General features: G+C 38.0%; 1 long non-coding RNA gene across 1 annotated transcript; it reads left to right on the forward strand.

Moving 5' to 3' along the window:
* The first annotated feature begins 3,541 nt into the window (after positions 1 to 3,541).
* On the forward strand, positions 3,542 to 6,766 carry LOC139124702 (uncharacterized). The gene is made up of 3 exons (XR_011550009.1): positions 3,542 to 3,751; positions 4,125 to 4,299; positions 6,635 to 6,766. It is a non-coding gene; the product is annotated as an uncharacterized lncRNA (long non-coding RNA).
* Positions 6,767 to 19,929: the final 13,163 nt, after the last annotated feature.

Genomic DNA, 19,929 nt, shown 5'->3' on the forward strand with positions numbered 1-19,929 from the left:
ACAGATTGGCGTTATTTAAACACCTATGACATATCACATGCTTGTACTTGTTAATGTTGCCTTCAGCCAAGAATCTCTCTCTCTCTCTCTTCTCTCTCTCTCTCTCTCTCTCTCTCTCTCGCTCTCTCTCTCTCTCTCTCTCTCTCTCCTCTCTCTCTCTCTCTCTCTCTCTCTCTCTCTCAGTGGAGGGTGATGCCGCTTATTGACAACAATCCCGAACATCATTACTTGTATCAAATGATCGTTTACACCGGAGTACAGATGAATGCGGGAACCGATTCCATCGTACACTTTAAAATCACTGGAAACGAAGGGGAAACAGATGCAAGAACCCTCCTGGACACGAACAGAGATCGAGTAAATGTCCTCTTTCGTTTACACTATGTTAGAATCCATTACAGCCCAAACAAATTCTTATCGGCGTCAAGCATCGCTCACATGCAGATGTCAATACTTCTGTTGGAGATGCTTTTTTGAACGTTTCAACGGTTTAAAATTGCCCTTTTCCCGTATATTAGCATATCCATGTGCAGAAATTGTGTCAGCCATATATACCCATAAAACGTTTGTACACCTATACATTATTGATGGCGCACTTGTTTTTGTATGGCCACCGAGTGGAAAACAAGATTGCCGGCTGTTGATATGGGCGGCAGAATCCCTTCAGGGTTGCACTGAAGAATAAATGAATGAGAGACAGTTTACTGTTACATACAAATGCCCGTCAATTACTAGAGATCCTCTTGCATTACTTCCATACTTCCTTTGTTCATGCTATTAATTGACCCTGCCAGTGGTTATGATAATTCAGTATTTCTTTTCGAAAAGGTTCTTAATTGTATAAGTATCGCAAGTGCATTACTGTACGTAAATTCTTTCACTTTTGCAGAAACTACAGTCTGGAAGTGTGTTGAATTTTCAAATGAATGTCGAAACTTCTATCGGACATTTGGACTACATTCACATATGGCACGATCAATCCGCGAGTGGAGACGCCAGCTCCTGGTATTTGGACAGAATAGTTGTGATTGACCTACAAACTGAGCAAAGGTATGAAAACTAAAATAATTTTAATATTTTCAACATCCTTGCGATTGGATGGGTACAGCTTTGTTACTGCTTGCCACGGGTGCCGTCAGCTTGCCTGTAGTAATCACCTATTACCTGGTCATGAGGGCTATAGCACCCGTCTATTACCACGAGGGGCCGTACGTTGAGAGAAACACATCGCTATTCCCAGAGGCCATAGGCCGAGGGGTATAGCGATGTGTTTCTGGTAACACACGACCACGAAGGGTAACAAACGAGTGCTATAGCCCGAATAAAGACCTGGTTATAGGTGTTTTATAACATACCAAACGCTCATGTTGCATTATGTTTGGCTTTGATACCGCAGCAGTCCATCATAAGTTTACTTGGCGATATTTCCATAGTGCTTCAAGTTACAGGAGTACATAGTACCACTTTCTTCCAACAAAATATTTTAAGCATACCTAGGAACATCCTCAGTTGAATTGAACCATTTTTCGATGAGCAGTTAAAGTTCCTACACTGTTGGAATGGAAAGCTATCTGTTTTAGAGAGAGGCTCGTCGCCCCTACCCGGGCGCACATCACGTTCTAGTCACCCGCCATTGTTTGAAAGCTGCAGAAGGTCAGCTCACTAAGAGCTCACAGCTCACATATTATGATTTCACAACAACACTCACTAAGGTCACGTGACCGAGCACTTTTTCAAATTTGGTCAAAACTATTTCCTTGGGAAAGTTTTTCAAAAATACCCTCTAGCGTCACTTTTGGGACTAGACATCTATTTTCTCGTCACGTGACGTATTCTGGCGAATCGCGACACGGAATGAGCATGTGGGGTGTTACAATGCGGGGTAATGTGTCCGTTTTGTTGATTGTGATCGGATAATTTTAGCCGACATTCTGTCGGTCTGACTCATTCCTCATATTTATGATTTCACAACAACACTCACGAGATATTTTTAAACATGTATCTTTCAGGTACGATTTCCTATGCTACAAATGGTTTGCTGTCGACAAAGATGACGGGAAAGTTGAAAGAGTTATACCTGTTGCAGGCAGCCTACAACTGTCGTCCATTCGCAACGTGCTGTTTAACACAAGCAGAGACAAACTAACGGATGAGTACCTCTGGGGGTCTATGCTATCGAACCTACCTACAGTCAATTTACAAGGGTTCAGAGACTTTCGTGCTGTGTGGCATATCTCTACACTGCAATGATTCGAAGCCATGTTCTACGACACTGGTGGCCAGGGAGGCACATCTGGCGGGGCACCACAATCGTCATAGGTCCCATAGAGTTGTCGTTGCAAACGCTGTTACATATCCTTCATCACGTGTCTATTGACGTTGCCGGCAACTGCGATTATTGTCGAGATTTTCCGGAAAAGTAAAGCCAGGGCACCTAGAGAATGTAAATCGATTAAGGGCCGTTCAAGCGACGTCAAAGGAAAGCAGGAAAAGAAAGGGGACGACAGGGGGCCACCACTCCCGTGGTGGTGTGTTTTCGTTGCCTGGGCTCTCGTATTCGCGTGCATTTTTCTCTCATCATTCTTTCTTGTTCTATACAGCCTTGAATGGGGTCCTGACATATCCAATGCCTGGTTATCAGCTGAACTGACAACATTTTCCTATCTGCTTTTGTCATAGATCCAGCAAAGGTATGTAACGTTTTTATGTGAAAAGAAGAGCAACCCAAGTAAAGTCTGTTTTGCAAGATGTACGTATCCGCACATTCCTTAAACATACGAGCGCGTTTCGGTAGTCGTCTTGCATGGGACCGATGGAAGAGCAAAATTCCCGGGTTCTAAGACACGAATTTGATGGTCCCAGCCAACACTATACTAGAGTAGTATACCATTGATATCAAATGTACAAGACTTAGCCTCGGAATGAATTGCTGAAGATATGACGTTCATCTCGAATTGTCAAAAGAACTAACTTTCACATGTATACAGCTAAATGTATTCGTTAAAGCTCTTAACAAGAGAAAGTATCAACAGGCAGAGACGGAGAAAAAAAAAACTTTCTTGGATGTGGTTCCTATGGTAATAATTGTTATTGAAAATAGCATTCCATTCATGATTAAGAAATGTACAACCAGTTACATGATATATCCCGCTCTGCCCGCAACTTTATACTTAATGTATCATACTGAAATCAATTTAACGGGAAAGAATACATCGAGTATAGCACGAAGAGTGTTTGACTCTGTCATGTGACTTTGTTTGTCTTTAGGCTCTGGGTGTGGCTATCATTATATCTGTGATATATAATCTTCGCAAGACACCGTACATTGAAACGCACAATACAAAGGATAAATATCAAGTAGAAGAAAAGAAATCATACCAGTTTCACATCATTTGGTAAGCTCGAGCTCATAAAGATACTTCGTTATTGGTGTAGCTATAGCTCTGCGAAGGTTCAGAAATATACGTAAAAGTTATGCTGGGTACATCTTATTTGGAAATCAACATTTTTTTTCTCTTCATTTGACATATTTGAAGTCGGCGACATATTACCGCCATCGGAAGAAAAATTAGCAAGTGAGAGGAAACGTCTTCGTAGGCAGCGTGAACTGAAGGCCACACTATTTGATCTTCTCCATGGAGTGGTGTTTATGCTGGTGGTGACGCTTGTTGAAGGAAGCTACCGAGACATATCTTTCTTCTACACTGGAAAGGCAGTACGCGATGTACTTGGAAACAACGTGGTGCAAAGTGTGAGTATACAAGAACCATGTTTTTTGCCAACCAAATCATAATCCTTTTGAAAGTGATATTTGTATTTGACGATGATGATGATAATGACGACGACGATGACAATGCTAATTATGCTGTTGTTTTTGACGTCGTTTTCGCCGTTGTTGTCGTCGTCGTTGTTGTTGACCTTGTTGTTGTTGTTGTTGTTTTTGTTTTTACTGTTGACGATGAGAATAATCATGATATTGACAACAGCGACGACGGATATTGAAAGATGCATACAATTGATGATGTTGCTCTGAATAATCCTGTTTAAATAGTGATTAAGCCATGATAGTGGTGACAACAGTAATGATGATGATGATGATGATAAACACTTCACGCGTGTTACAGGTCAAAGGCCCATCGGAATATTTAAAATGGATTGATTGTGAAGTGATTCCCAGTCTGGTGCCGACAAAGTGTGTTAATGGTGGACCATTGCCGAGAGATGGAAACGTGTACATGAGTGATGGAGTTTCCACTTTAATTTCATATATCACTCTACGTCAGAAACGAGTAAAAACAGGTACGCTCATATTTCCTGTTTCTGTACTGCTCTGTTTACTCAAAGTAAATCACATAAAGGCTAATATTTTATGAAAAACATGTTTCAAATTACACGGTCAGTCACTTAAAGACTAGGCTAATGAGAAATTATCTTTTACCGTCCAATCTTACGAAGATGATGTTTTGCATTCCTGTTCAACATTGTCTTTTAAAATACCACTACTTGTATTTGAATCTTTGGTGCTTGATTATATGTGAATATAAGGAATCGGAAGACAAATTTTGTGCAGCTGACACAGTTTTTTATAAAACACAATTAGCATGGAAAACTATGTGTTGTGTTTTAAAGGAGTTTTTGGATTACTGATGTAAAAAATGGAAGCCAGGGTTTGCCTGTTTATATTTTTCTTAATGCCAAGTATGATATTCTTGAAGCCCGCTGTCCATAAAAATAAGCATTGCTGCACATAGTGTGTATTTTTGGTGGACATGCTCACTGTAAACTAGTATTTGTTCAAACGAAATCATCGTTACTAAAATGCTAATGGGAAATACAACTGTAAACTTGCTGAAAATATCAATAAACATTTGTCGGATTGTCATTGCAAGGCAGCAAACATACCATACTAGTATTGTACAAAAAGTATTTGCATGGCAGTCGCCATGAGTGAATCTCAAAGAAGTTTTAGTATACAGATCTTGTGAACAACGAGCCTTTCATTTATATGCAAGATAACACAAGTATATTTATAAAAAGTGTCATCTGTATAAACAGCAAAATTTTGCTGCTTAATTCACCATGGTCAGTATTTGATCACCAACATTTACATCTGCTGATGTAAGTATGACAATTTCGTATGAAAGAAAATGCTTGGAACTTTGGTTTAAAACGATTTTTTTCTTTCCATCGTCATATTTCATATTAATATAAGGAATGTTTTGTCTGTTTGAGTCAAGTAATAACTTCTTTACAAATCCCAAATTTGATGCTTTAAATTTGATCAACAGGACTTTAAAACAGATGTATATATCTGACCCCCGGACTTCTTGGTGCATATAGGGTTGTGTTTGGAAGTTTTTCTATGATACTGCAATTTATGTCACTGTTTAACTGGTTGGCAGTTTTGGGAAATTTTATCACTAGTTATGATGTACTTGGTCACATATAGGTGTGTGTAGTAAACGGTTGCAACGGTGCCAACTATTTCGTACATGAAATGACGATGCATCAAAATTGTTATTGACATGTTCAAATGCTCTTGACTATGAATATCACAAGCTAAGGGTCATATAGAAATATTAAATAGAGTGTATATACTCATTCTGGCTTGCCACATGAAACCAAAATGTGAGCAAAGTGTAATTGACGCTATTTTTGTCTGTGGTATTATAGCTCACCGTCACGGGCGTGTATAGCTAGCGAGGGGGCTGTAGAGATACAGGCGTAGAGTACTGGCTCAAAGTCTTAAAGGATAACATCGTTTATATATTATACATGGATTATCCATCCTGCCAGATGTTCCCTTCCTCCCTGGCATAGGTAGACGTACCTCTTATATATATGGTTATTTGCATATAATTAACCCTTTGAGTGCTGTAAATTTTCCTGCCAATTTTTGTGCATAGTTTTACCAATTTTTAAAGATGTGATTTGGAATTTTTTATTACAATTTTGGACCAAATGGACATTACTCTTCATTGGCTACAGTTTTCGGTCAAAATCTTGGAAAAAATCTGAAAAAAAGTCTACTTTACGTTTTACAGAGGCGGTAAATTGGCGCCGAAAGGGTTTAAACGATAAAATTTCATATCTCCTGTACATATGGAGATCATGCACATGCATGATCAAACCCTCCAATACTGCTACGTAAATATCATTACCATGTTATGGGGTTAAGATTTCTTGACTCATTGGTCTTCGGGCGTAGGGATAAGAAGTGTGATAGTGACAGGTCACAAGCGTATGTATTACATGTAGGTAGTAATAGCAAAGTTGATCTCTGTAACAAAGGGTTGCAGATTAGGGCAGTGAAATCATGAGGCAAAGAGAGAGAGAGAGAGTGAGTTTTTTGTCATGGTTGAAGGTAAATGGGGAGGTTTCTTGGTTTGAAATTGCAAGAACAGACGACCATGCATAGGCGATTTTTCACAAATCACGATGGAGGACAATTTTAAACAGCCATTGTTTCTTTTTCATTTTTAGAGTTTAAGTGTGTTCAAAATTACAATGCGAAAGAAGAATATTAAATATTAAATTATCGCTTTCTACGATTTTGCACCATCGCTACTCTGTTCCTCCTTACATCGACGGAAAAAAATCACAATGAATTTAATAAACCTGGATTCTCATGCAGGGCAGTGTGATGTACCATCTCCCATGGACCGAGTGACGACTGAATGCAATATTGCCTACTCATCACAAAGCGAGGACCATTATTCATACAGCAACAGCTGGTCTTTACGAAGTTCACCTCCGTCTATTTCTGGAAACGCCTCAGACTTGGGTCCCCTTGGATTCACAGCAGCGTCCACATAAGCACGAAGGCCGGAATGCCCTTTCGCGGTGTGACGGGCACTACATTCAGCGACGGAGGTTACATAGCTTCATTGGGCAGAAGAACAGATGAATATTCCAAAACTCTGAGTGCTTTAGGTAACCTGTCCTGGGTAGATCGGCGAACACGGGCGGTTTTTCTGGAACTTCTGACGTATAACGCCAACACTAGATTACTGACCTTAATAACGCATTTGACAGATTTCCAGGCTTCGGCGTTTAGAGTCAGCATCATAAGAGTCCGATCATTACACTTGTACAGCCTGGGAAACTTAAGCCTAAAGTCGGTACTGGCACACATCGTGTTCCTGATTTTCGTTCTTTTTTTCGTCTGGAAATGGACCAGGAAAGCGTACAGAAGCGGTTGCACATACTTTAGGCAATTCTGGAATTGGTGGCTTCTGTTCACGGTGATATTCTCCGTAATAACGATTGCCATGTTTGCGTGGATGTGCCAGGTATCAGCCACAATGACGAAGCAGTCCCTAATGTCTCCAGGTAAAGTCTCTGACCCCACAAATACATTACGTCTCGTAGACGGATAAAGGCAAAAAAAAAGAACATGAGAGAAACAGTAGCTTTAAAAGTAACGTTTCTGTACAATTTTCAACCTATGTAAAATGTCATCAAATGAACCTACATTGCTGTCTGGTAGTTTCCCATGACAAAATCTCTTGCCCGACCTCTTATGTTGTGGAGAGCACGCCTTAGGATCCTGTCTACACCTTAACGATTCAGCCAGCGTTTGCCGACGTACTCATATGTTAAAAATACTCACAGGTTTGCATAACGTACTCATAGGTTCAACATACCTTTGAGTACGCTAGACAATTATCTCGACGCATTTCGACTTATGAGTAACTTACAAGTAATGTGTGAACGTGTCTCAACGAGCGCATAACCTACCTACAACTTACGGCCTCTTTGTGCGGGACGTATGACCATACTCTAATATAAGTCGAAAAGTTTTGTGCGAGCACAAACTTACCTTACTACTACTTGTCGCACTACGACTTATACCAGCATGGTTCAGCGTGTTCTTAACTCATACAAAACTTCGGATCCACATAACGTATACGTCGTACACCCAGTGTATTCGCCATTTTTTACGTTGGCATATGCTGGCTAAATCGTCAAGGTGTGACGGGATCATTAGAATGAATTTACTTTACAATTTTAATTTGCATTCACAAAGTTCACAACATCAATTGGTATCGCGAACTATATATAAACCGGGAAAGTTTGTTTCACTATAGTAAGTCGAAGAAACTAAGAGTTGCAACACACGAAGGTACTTTGATATTAAAATGTGTAGATTTTGTAAAAAAAAAATCGCCATAATACGGTTCAAGTAATGGGATTCTTCCTGATTCACAATATAACTTTTACCTCTCGATGTCGCGCACATGTAACATTTTCATTTTACTGTGACCCGAGAAAAGTGAAGTTTTCATGAGAAACTTGGTTATTCGCGACAGCTAATTCAAAAGGGACAATAAAGGTAACCAAAGGAGATGAAGTCTGTTTAAAAGTCTCTTAGAAAATGAAATATGCAGTGATATGACTGTGTATGAATCTCCGTTTGTTGTTACAGTTGTAGAATAAATGTTTAACTTGTGAAATGCCAAACTCTCCTTATTCGTAATGCACGTAACTTCTAACCTATCCTTTTTTTTTTAATACAGAAAATATTTATATAAGAATTCATTTTTAACTTGCTGTTGTTTTGCTTTGCAGGCGCCTTCACCGAAGTGCGATTAATGATGTTCACCGACGAACTGTTTGTTACCTTTCTTGCACTGATTTCGTTCATGGTCATCATCAGCTTCATCCGCGTTCTACGTTTTAATCCCCGGATACACCTCTGGCAGATGTCACTTAGAGCCGCCCTCTCTGATTTGAGATCATTTGTTGTCTTTTTCCTCTTCTTCTTCCTGGCTTTCGCACAGCTATTTTACCTTTTCTATGGTTGTATTATCGAAAGTTACAAAGATTTCCAGAGCACGGTTGCAGTTCTCCTCAGCGTAATTGTCAGTTCTCTGGGAGCAGAGACAACGAGCACGCTTTCAGATCTTACCTTTCCCCCTCAGATTTTGCTAGCGATTTATATTTTCTTTCAAGTATGGATTTTCCTCATGTTGTTGCTGGCCATCATAAACAAAGCCTGTTCAAGTGAGCGGGATGTTGAACTGCCTAATGAACGACAGGATGAGCTGATGATGTACTGCAAGGAAAGCATAGAGTCATGGGTCGAAAACGTTTTGTCATTCTGTGGGAAGACGAGGAGCAGGAAATATGGTGAGGGGATTACGGCAACTTCAAGTCTTTCACATCTTTTGAACGCCATGACGCGACGTGATCTTTTGAGAAACACTGTCGGAAGATTTTTACCATTTTGTTCCTGGATTCCCCTGAATTTTCTTCGGAGTCTCTACCAACTGAGATAACGAGTCAGTTTAAGATGGTTGGGTGTGCGGTATCGTTTTGTTTTTGTTTTGTTTTGTTTTGTTTTGTTCTGTTTTGTTTTGTTTTGTTTTCTTTTGTTTTCTTTTGTTTTGTATTTTTTTCTTTTCTTTTCTTTTCTTTTGTTTTGTTTTGTTTTGTTTTCTTTTCTTTTCTTTTCTTTTCTTTTGTTTAACATTGAATCTGAAGTTTCTTTAGGGGAAGACAAAGGCCGGTCAAAAAGAAAACGCGAGTCCAACCAACTTGAAGAATAACCAGTGTTAAATCTAAGGTTCCTTTCGGTGAAGAAAAAAACCAACAGGAAAACTCACGTCCGACCAATTTTTACTAATTCCCTACCTCAGTTGGAAGAGCATTCGAACTAAATGCCGGGGCGTAGGTTGAATCATACATGGGTCATTTTTTCAAGCCCCAAAATCTGGATTATAGAGAATTAGATCAAGTTGTGTTATATTCTCACTGTGTATATTATAAATTCTCACGCTACACAACACTCGGGAACCTGTAATGTCACAAAGATGCATACATACAACCATACATACATGATTTTTGAATGCATACGTTTTAGCTCACGTGTGTAAACACGTGGGCTAATGTCATAGCGATGTCTGTCTGTCTGTCCGTGTGTGTGTGTGTGTGTGTGTGTGTGTTGTGTGTTAGTGTGTCTGTCTGTCTGTCTGTCTGTTTACACGATAACTCAAAAACGCCTGAACGAATTCAAATCAGATTTGGTACACAGGTACGATATGCTACTTGCAAGACTGATTAGATTTGTGTTAGTGTGGCTTGCATATTAATGAAGTTATGCAATATCGGGTTTTTTTGCCGTACAATGGTTTCCCTATGGAGACGGTAATGACAGTGTAGACATATATCAAGAAATACTGCACAAAATTTAATGAAACTTTTCACAGATGTCAATCTAAGAACATTATGGTGATACTGTGAGTGTCATGTTAATTATCTTCTCATTTGCATATGTAATGAACTTTTGTTATTAGTGAGATAACTCTGAAATTCCTGCACCAAACGTAATGATACTTGCAACAAATATTGATCTGATATATATCTAATTATACTTAGAAGCGTTAGGCAGTGTCAAGTTAACAAATAGGTCATTTGCATATTTTATGCAGTTTTGTAATTAGTGATGTTACTCCAAATAACTGCACCAAATGTGATGAAATGTGCTGCAGATACTGATCCGACTGATATCTAATTGTAGTGTAAAGCATTTAGTACTGTGAAATTAATTAAGGGTTGACTTGCATATTTAATGAACTTTGTAATTAGGTATATAACTCTGAAATTACGGCACCCAAGTCAGTGAAATTGGGTACAGATATTGTTTTGATAAATATATAATTCTATTGAGAAGCATTCGGCAGTGTAAAGTTAACAAATAGGTCATTTGCATGTTTTATGCAGTTTTGTATTTAGTGATGTTACTCCAAATGACTGCACCAAATGTGATGAAATGTGCTGTAGATACTGATCCGACAGATATCTAATTGTGGTGTAGAGCATTTAGTTGTGTGAAGTTAATTAAGGGTTCATTTGCATATTAATGAACTTTGTAATTAGTGATATTACTCCAAAATTACGGTGTTAAATTTGATGAAACTTGCTACAGATGTTGATCTGATAAATATCAAATTGTACTGAGAAGCATTGAGCAGTGTAAATTTAATAATCTGCTCATTTACATATTTCATGAAGTCTTATAATTAGTCATATAACTCCGAAATAACTGCATCAAATGTGATGAAAACTACTTCACATACTGATACAACAGATATCTAACTGTATTGTAAAGCATTTAGTAGTGTAAGGTTAATTAAGGGTTCATTTGCATAGTTAATAAACTTTGTAATTAGGTATATAACTCTGAAATGTCGGCACCAAAATTTTGTGAAACGTGCTACAGATATTGATTTGATAAATATTCAATTGTGCTACGAATCATTGAACACTGTCAAGTTAATTTAGGGTTTATTTGCATATTTAATGAACTTTGTAATTAGTGACATTACTCTAAAATTACAGCATTAAATTAAATAAAACGTGCTACAAATGTTGATCTGATGGATATCTAATTGTCCCATAAAGCATTGAGCAGTGTCAAGTTAATGAACAGCTCATTTGCATATTAAATAAAGTTTTGTAATTAGTGATTAAACTCTGAGAGTACACTACGAAGTTGAAAAAAACCTGCTACATATAGTGATAAACATATATCTCATTGTTCTGTGAAGTGCACTCTATTAATGAACCTGTTGTTAAACACATGAACATATTCAGTTCATATCCGGTTACTAAATCTGCCACATGATCTTAGGGTTTTTTTATAAATGATCGCAAATTAGTAATCCAAATACGTTTGAGTATTGAGTTCTAGTTACTTTTGTGCGCTTTTCTCTTTACAGAGTGTGAAAATTATGAAAATCTTTGTGCCGAACTGGAGGAAACTGTTGCACGTCTGGAAGATTACGTCAATAGACAAGTCTGCCTGGAGGAACAGATGCACAATACGAGCAGTTTATAATTGCCGCCATTACAGGATGATAAGACCCAAATTGTGCACCAAATGCTATGTACATTTTATGGATACCTTTAAATACCCTTACAAAGATGGTCACAAACTTGCCTTATACTTCGGTTCATTAATGTTGAAAGCAGCTAATTAAAAAACAAAACAAAACAAGGAAAAACGTACTAAACGTACGCACAACAACAAATCTTAAGCATTGATCAAGTACTAAAGGAAACATCAGAAGATACCTGTCCCATCATAAATTATTTTGAAATACAAAGATTGAGATCACAAAGTCTTATTAATATGATAGATGATATATATATATTATATATATATATATATATATATATATATATATATATATATATATATATATATATATATATACTTGTTTAGTTCAAGATCAGCTGGAGTAGAGTGCTCAATACTAGAGTAGAGCTAAATACACACTGAGTTGATCAGGATAATCTAAAATATTACATTTCCACTACAATTTGTTTCGTATAGGCTGCAGAGCCGCCTACACTCATCGGGTGGCTGTGATCGACTGAAACTTTAGGCGGGAAACGATTTCTTTTGTTTTGTTTTTGTTGGCACCTGTTTGTTGCAAAAGGTTGAATAATTAGTGACTGCACAAGAAAATTTTCTCCTGTGTCTGCAGGTCGATACTAATTCGTTTCTATTGTTGAGGGAGCACATTTCTGGATATCTGAGGAGTATGAATTTCTCGGGGAGGCACAGATTGCATTTTTTGTGACGTTGGAGTATGGATTGCATCGCTTTATTATTTTCCAGTCAATCCTGTATTCTGTCTTTGCATCTTTCAGTGACCAGATGTGCTTGCTCAGTTCGGTGCTGTTTCTGTATTTTGTGTTGCGGAATGATAGCATGTGGTTATTATATCTTGTTTTGAATGGAGTCTCCGTCAGGCCGATGTATGTTGCGTGTGTATTGTTGTCTTCTCTGGTGACCGTTGCTTGGTAACCACGCCCTCGGTGAGGCATTTCGTGCTGAAATATTGCGCCTGGCCCATGAAACGCCCTGGGCTGGTCATTTGGAGTAAGGAAAACTTATCATAAAATTCTCAGTCACTTTTATTGGCCTAATCTCAGGCAGGATGTAGCACTTTCTGTAAAACTTGTCACACATGTCAAATGGTAGGAAAGCCAAATCAGACCATTCCAAAGGCCCCTTTACAGCCAATTCCTGCATTTCAAGAACCATTTAGTAGGATACTAATAGACTGTGTTGGCCCCTACCAAAACCAAGATCAGGAAATGAGTACATGTTGACAATTATGTGTACATCAACTCGGTTTCCAGAAGCCATACCACTGAGAAACATAAAGACAAAGACTATAGTGAGAGCTTTAGTCAAATTTTTCACTTTATTCGGCCTCCCTAAATGTGTCCAGTCCGATCAAGGCTCCAACTTTATGTCTGGTATTTTTCAACAAGTAATGGATCAGCTAGGCATTAAACAGTATAGGTCATCCGCCTATCATCCAGAAAGTCAGGGTGCTCTTGAGCGATTTCATCAAACTTTGAAAAACATGATTAGGACCTACTGTTTTGACACAGAGAAGCAGTGGGATGAAGGAATTCATTTTCTGCTCTTTGCTGTTAGAGAGTCAATTCAAGAGTCTCTTGGTTTTAGCCCATTTGAGCTTGTATTTGGACATACAGTCCGTGGCCCACTTAAGCTCGTTAAAGAGAAATTCCTATCAGACGATGATGATTGTCTGAATATTTTGCAATATGTGTCAGATTTTCGTACAAAACTCTCTAAAGCATGTGAATTAGCCAGAGAAAATCTTGAGTCATCTCAGCAGTCAATGAAAACCAAATATGATAAAAACACCTCAAAACGGAAGTTTGAACCAGGTCAAAAAGTTCTTGTTCTTCTTCCGGTTCCTGGCAAACCACTCCATGCTCGTTACTTTGGGCCATATCTAATTGATAAGAAATTGAGCGATTTAAATTACATCATAATAACACCTGACAGGCGAAAACAAAAACAGTTATGCCACATAAATATGCTTAAGCCATATTTGGATAGGGATAATCCTACTATAACACAGCCTGTCAGTGCAGTCAGTTCAAAACATTATGAAGATAGTGATACTGAAACTGACTTGAGTGAAAATACTCTAAATTCAAAGCTGGGCTCGGTCAAGCTTCAGAACTCAGAAATCCTGGAGAAGCTGGAGTCTACAAAGTTGGCACACCTCCAGCCAGAACAACAACAACAGGTGAAAGAACTGCTCCATGAATATAAACACCTGTTTCAAGATGTTCCAACGAGGACAAACGTCATCTATCACGACGTTGATGTTGGGGACAGTAAGCCTGTAAAACAACATCCATACAGACTGAATCCAACGAAAGCGAAATATCTCCAGGAAGAAGTCAAATACCTGCTGGACAATGACTTTATTGAAGCCAGTAAAAGTAACTGGAGTTCGCCGTGCATACTTGTTCCCAAATCAGATCACAGTTATCGTATGTGCACGGACTTTAGGAAGGTCAACACTTTAACAAAGACAGACACTTTCCCAATCCCGAGGATTGATGACTGCATCGACCGAGTGGGAAAAGCCAAGTATGTGACGAAATTTGACCTACTGAAGGGATTTTGGCAAGTCCCTCTGACGGATCGTGCTCGTGAAATATCCGCCTTTGTTACACCAGACGGATTGTTCCAGTACAAGGTGATGCCATTCGGAATGAAGAACTCTCCGGCAACGTTCCAACGGATGATCAACGACGTCATATCCGGGCTAGACGGATGTGCAGCTTACGTTGACGATGTCGTCCTGTATAGTGACACCTGGGAGGAACACATCAAGCTCATGCGGAAGTTCTTTGAGAGACTGAGCAAAGCAATGTTGACTGTCAACCTTGCCAAATCTGAGTTTGGTTGGGCGAGGGTGACTTACCTCGGACATACTGTAGGACAGGGTGAGGTAAAACCTGTTGATGCCAAAATCAGTGCCATTTCAAGTTTTCCCATACCAAACTGCAAACGACAACTGATGCGCTTTCTCGGTATGGCTGGTTACTACAGAAAATTCTGTCCAAATTTCTCCACAATTACTGAGCCTTTGACTAACTTACTTAAAAAGAAAGTAAAGTTTGTTTGGTCAGAGCAATGCCAACAGGCATTTGATACACTTAAAGCCATACTGCAAAGTGCTCCAGTGTTGTCTGCACCAGATTTCACTTTGCCATTCAAATTAGCTGTGGATGCTAGTGATACGGCTGCTGGTGCTGTTTTATTGCAAGAGGATAGTCATGGGGTAGATCATCCTGTTTGCTATTTTTCACGCAAATTTAACAAATCCCAGAGAAACTACTCTACAATTGAAAAAGAGTGTTTATCTTTGATATTAGCTTTACAGCATTTTGAAGTTTATGTTACTTCTTCAAATCAGCCAATAGTGGTTTATATTGATCACAACCCTCTTGTTTTTCTGCAGAAATTTAAAGGCAAAAATCAGAGATTGCTAAGATGGAGTTTAATGTTACAGGAGTTTAATCTTGACATTAGACATATCAAAGGCAGAGACAATTTAATTGCAGACTGTCTCTCTCGTATTTAGAGCTTATTGTTGTTCACACTTTTAAGATTACATTTATAAAAGAAAGATTTTTCTTTGAAAAATTTTCTTTTTTGAAGAGGGGGTGTGTTATGTAGGTCATTTCCCCCACACTCATCATGACCTGAGTTCAATTAGTCTAGAACATTCTCAAGGTCACTGCCCTTAATGACCTCACAACCTTGAATTCAATTAGTCATGTTTGGAATGTTCTGGAAAGTTGATTAGTTGTGTAAGGGAGATAATTTTAGAACAGTAATTAGCATGTCAATAAAAGTTCTAGATTGTTCTTATATGCCTTTATAAAAGGGACTACACAGCTTCCAGTCAGACTTTTGGGATCGTGTCTCTTGTGTGTTACTAAACTCCAGCAGTAGTCATTCTCAAGACTTTTCAAGACCTTCACTGCCAACGCTGGATTTATACTGTGGACTTTGTGCAGCTTCAAGCCTGCAAGGACTGTTCATTCATCCGACTGACTGTTACAACTCTGAGACTGGAGCTTTGCCGTCCCAGCTGAGATAAGTAGTCTGTACACTTTTAAAGCTTGTACTCTATCCCTGACTTAGCAATTAGTTTATTTTTCGTAATAAATTTTGTTTAAACGTTAACTGCTGAGTTCACCCTTTTGTTCGTTTTCTCTGCACGTAACAATACATACATACATACATACATACATACATACATACATACATACATACATACATACATACATACATACATACATACATACATACATTCGTATATATTATATTATCATATATCTCATATATCCAATATTATATATAATTATATCTTTAAACTAGAGTTTCATGCATCTAGGCATGTAGCAATCTTTTGATTACTTTTACAATCTTCAGATTACTCTTACCCTCGGGATAAAGGTAGTCTAATGATTGCTAGTTGCATGAAACTTAACACATATTATTACTTTGTACTCGAATTTATTTGTGGTATAATTATAATAACGCTCTGCTATTAGCTTCGAGCAGTGTAATTTCCAACTGAGACATGAATACTGTATATGTATAGTTGCCGAATTCATTATCAAATTATATATAAATATCTTACTGAATATTACAAACATTTTATCGATATAGTCATGATTACAAAAAACATCTATAACATTAGATACCAAATTGCAATGTGTATGTGTCTGACAATAAAATCCATGTATATTTAATAAAGTACACCTATGCTTTGTTTTCCCGTTGATGAGTCTTTCGCACTGGTAAAGCAAGTGCATGTATATGGATATCCTTTTATGCTACATTTCAGAAACTGCAGATTACAACCATGACCCGTTTTGCTGTTTCCTTTATTGTGTACAAGTGCTTAAAATCCGAGAACATTAAAATAATTCCTTTTTAAAGAGGATCAATATGTTATGTTACTGAAAATAAATCCAGCACAAATACGTTTAAGGTTTCTAGACAAGAAATTGACCTTTTTAAACTATCAATTCTCTGGTGGTTAATAAGCCCAGCACCCCCGTAAATTATATATTTTCGGAAAGCGTAGGTATAGGTCAAGATTTTGGTTACCAAAGTGTCACCATTATTTACGTAATTATCACGTGACAGGTAGTTTACATAACCTTTCAAAATCGGTTTTCCCTATGCTTTGTTTTAAAGTTGCAATATGGATCAAAGTTGTCGATTTTTTCCGTAAAACTGAAGCAAATAGACCATACTCCGTTGAAGTACTCTTCTTAGCTAAGCCTCTTACCAATCCTGGCACACATATATACGTTTACTTTGATACGTTGCGGCTAGAACAGCTGTGCACGTGACAAGTACAACCACGAGTGATGACGTCTCAATAGAGTGCACGTTTGAGGGCGATGTTGACATGATGACAGAACTTGACATATATAATGATAATTCATTGTAAATTTTGCGTTTGCCATATTTGGTAGCATCACAATGTTTCAGAAATTTAAGTATGTCGATATGATAAAGTACAGCTCTAGAAAAGATCGTGTATTTGATTTTTCTCACCCATATACATGTATGTCAGTGCCGCACATTGTACACCTACTGTGTACGTTCAATCGATCGAGTGTGAAGACCTCAAAGTGGTCCCTGAATTCAAAGTGGTCCCCATCCTAAATGTCCGGTAAGAAAGGGTTAAACTCAAGTCTGACGACACATACCGCATAACGGACGCTTTTTTGTCACACTGACGTTTCGGATATAATATCAGGTGCTATTTAATACCTGAAGTTGGAAAAAATGTACAAAATAAGGGCAGAGTACAGAATTAACCATGGGGAGGGCTAGTGTATATACCAATCATGACTTATCTATAAAATGACTCATTTGAAGTCATATCGACATTTGGAAGTCATTCTAATCGCTGCTCTTAAATACATAAACGGATATCAAATACAATTTGCAGCAGTGCTGTGGCGTTCTTGCTGTTCAAAAATGCATCGCCACAAGCCAACCCATAGACATTTTTGGTAGTTTGCTTCGACCGGGACTATAACACTTGTCGGTTCACGACCCATAGTCTAATTCTGCTAGCTACCTCGATAATATAAACATGTATTTTCAACCATTTTTCCATGAGCCGACGTCAACGAACTCTGCAACGTTTGCCCTCTCGCGTAAAACGTATTGAATACGTTGGATCTGTCAAAAGTTCAGAACCGAGCAGAAACAGTCGACGGCTCTCAAAAACGGTTGAAATTAGATGTTGCCACATATGACATGATTAACGGAAGTAGAAGATGAGTCATAGATAGTAAGAGATAAAGTAGGTACATGTTCATTTATTCAAAGACTAAATAAGCTATTTATTATTTTGCGAGGTAAATAAAAAAAAACTGATTGGTGTCGAAGAAAACTACGGAAAAGGTCTATGGACAGATTAGCAGCGGTTCTGTAGCGATATCCCATGACACGAATGCGATCTATACGCCTCAGCATTGCGCTACAAATGCACAGATATGAAATTCACCTGAACAGGGCTAGAGGCCAATTTTTTTTTTGGGGGGGGGAGGGGAGGCTATTTTTCTTTATAATTTTTTACAAAAATCCAATACCTACATAGAAAGTGACACAATTGAAGTAATACATTACCTTAATGAAGTTGAATACAGCAGACCGAACGTAAAATTATCAGAATTTTCAGGGGACACCTATGATGTCAATAGCACATTTTTGAGGTCAAACTGATTTTCTTTATTCAATACTAAAAGTTAGACAAAAAAGTAAGTGTACTCTTGTCTTATTAACACTTGCTACTTTACAGGTCGCATATGCAATTTTAAAATCAACACATTCTTTCCTTAACATAAACGATACTGAATACAGCAGAGAGAGCGTAAAATCATCCAAAGTTTACGGGGACACTTTGAGGTCAAAATGACACTTTTGGAGTCAAACTGATTTTCTTTATTCAACACAAAAAGTTCACAAAAATCCAAGGAAGTGTACTTAAGTCCTATTAATACCTGATACTTCACAGGTCGCATATTACATTTTTCAAGTTAAAACATTTCTTCAATTACGCAAAAGAAGTTGAATAAAGCAGACAGAGTGTACAATCTTTTGAATTTCCCGGGGACCACTTTGAGGTCAAAAGCGCACTTTTGGAATCAAACTGATTTTCTTTATTCAATCCTAAAAGATTACAGAAATCCAAGAAAATGTACTGTAGTCCTATTAGTCCTGTTTCATAATTTAGGTCCATGACATATGTACCAACATTAGTGATTGGTTCAGCTGGTAATTTAAGGTGCATTTGCATTACGCTGATTGGTTTGACCTTATTGGGTAGGTCTCATTACTATGTATTATTCACTTTATAGCTCCCTGATTGATTAATGTGTAGGTGCGGTCCTCCAGTGTTCACTACCTCATTATGCAATGTCCCATGCGCTTCCTGGTTACCGCTGACTTAATACGTTGTTTTCGCAAACCGTTACCAAATTCGCATGCGTACATATTCAGATAGTAAAAATGACGTTTCAAATTCAGTGCTTTACTCTCGCAAAAAGTAGGTACCAAAACAGAAAATATTCGGTAATCAAATCATTTACTCAAATTAGAGCATCTCCTTGTTCCTGTTAATGGTCGAATCTGCAAATGAATTGTTATGGATTTTTCTATATAGTTAAATCTTCGAAATATGAAGGTTAATTCTGATCCATATTGCAACTTTAATGCTTTCAGTATAAGGCTGAAATTCGTGTCAGTGCAAGCTGTACTAGGGATCTTCCAAAGCATGTCTCAGAATTTTTTTAAACTTTCTAAAACAATTTTTATGCCAGAAAATCTTCCTGAGCGTGAATTTAATCCTAGTTGATTTCTTTAAAATTGTGTTAAAAATAAGCAAGATATAAAAAACTCTGAGACACACTTTGGAAGAGCAATTTTCGGGGGTTCTGAGCTTATTAACCTTGGAACCTTAAAGCACTAGAAGTTGGAGATGCACCCTCTATTACTACCCCCATTGCTGATCCTTGGTTGAAGGGTACTACGTTTACATG

This window comes from Ptychodera flava, chromosome 3 (assembly GCF_041260155.1).
Source record: "Ptychodera flava strain L36383 chromosome 3, AS_Pfla_20210202, whole genome shotgun sequence".
Classification (NCBI taxonomy): Eukaryota; Metazoa; Hemichordata; class Enteropneusta; family Ptychoderidae; genus Ptychodera; species Ptychodera flava.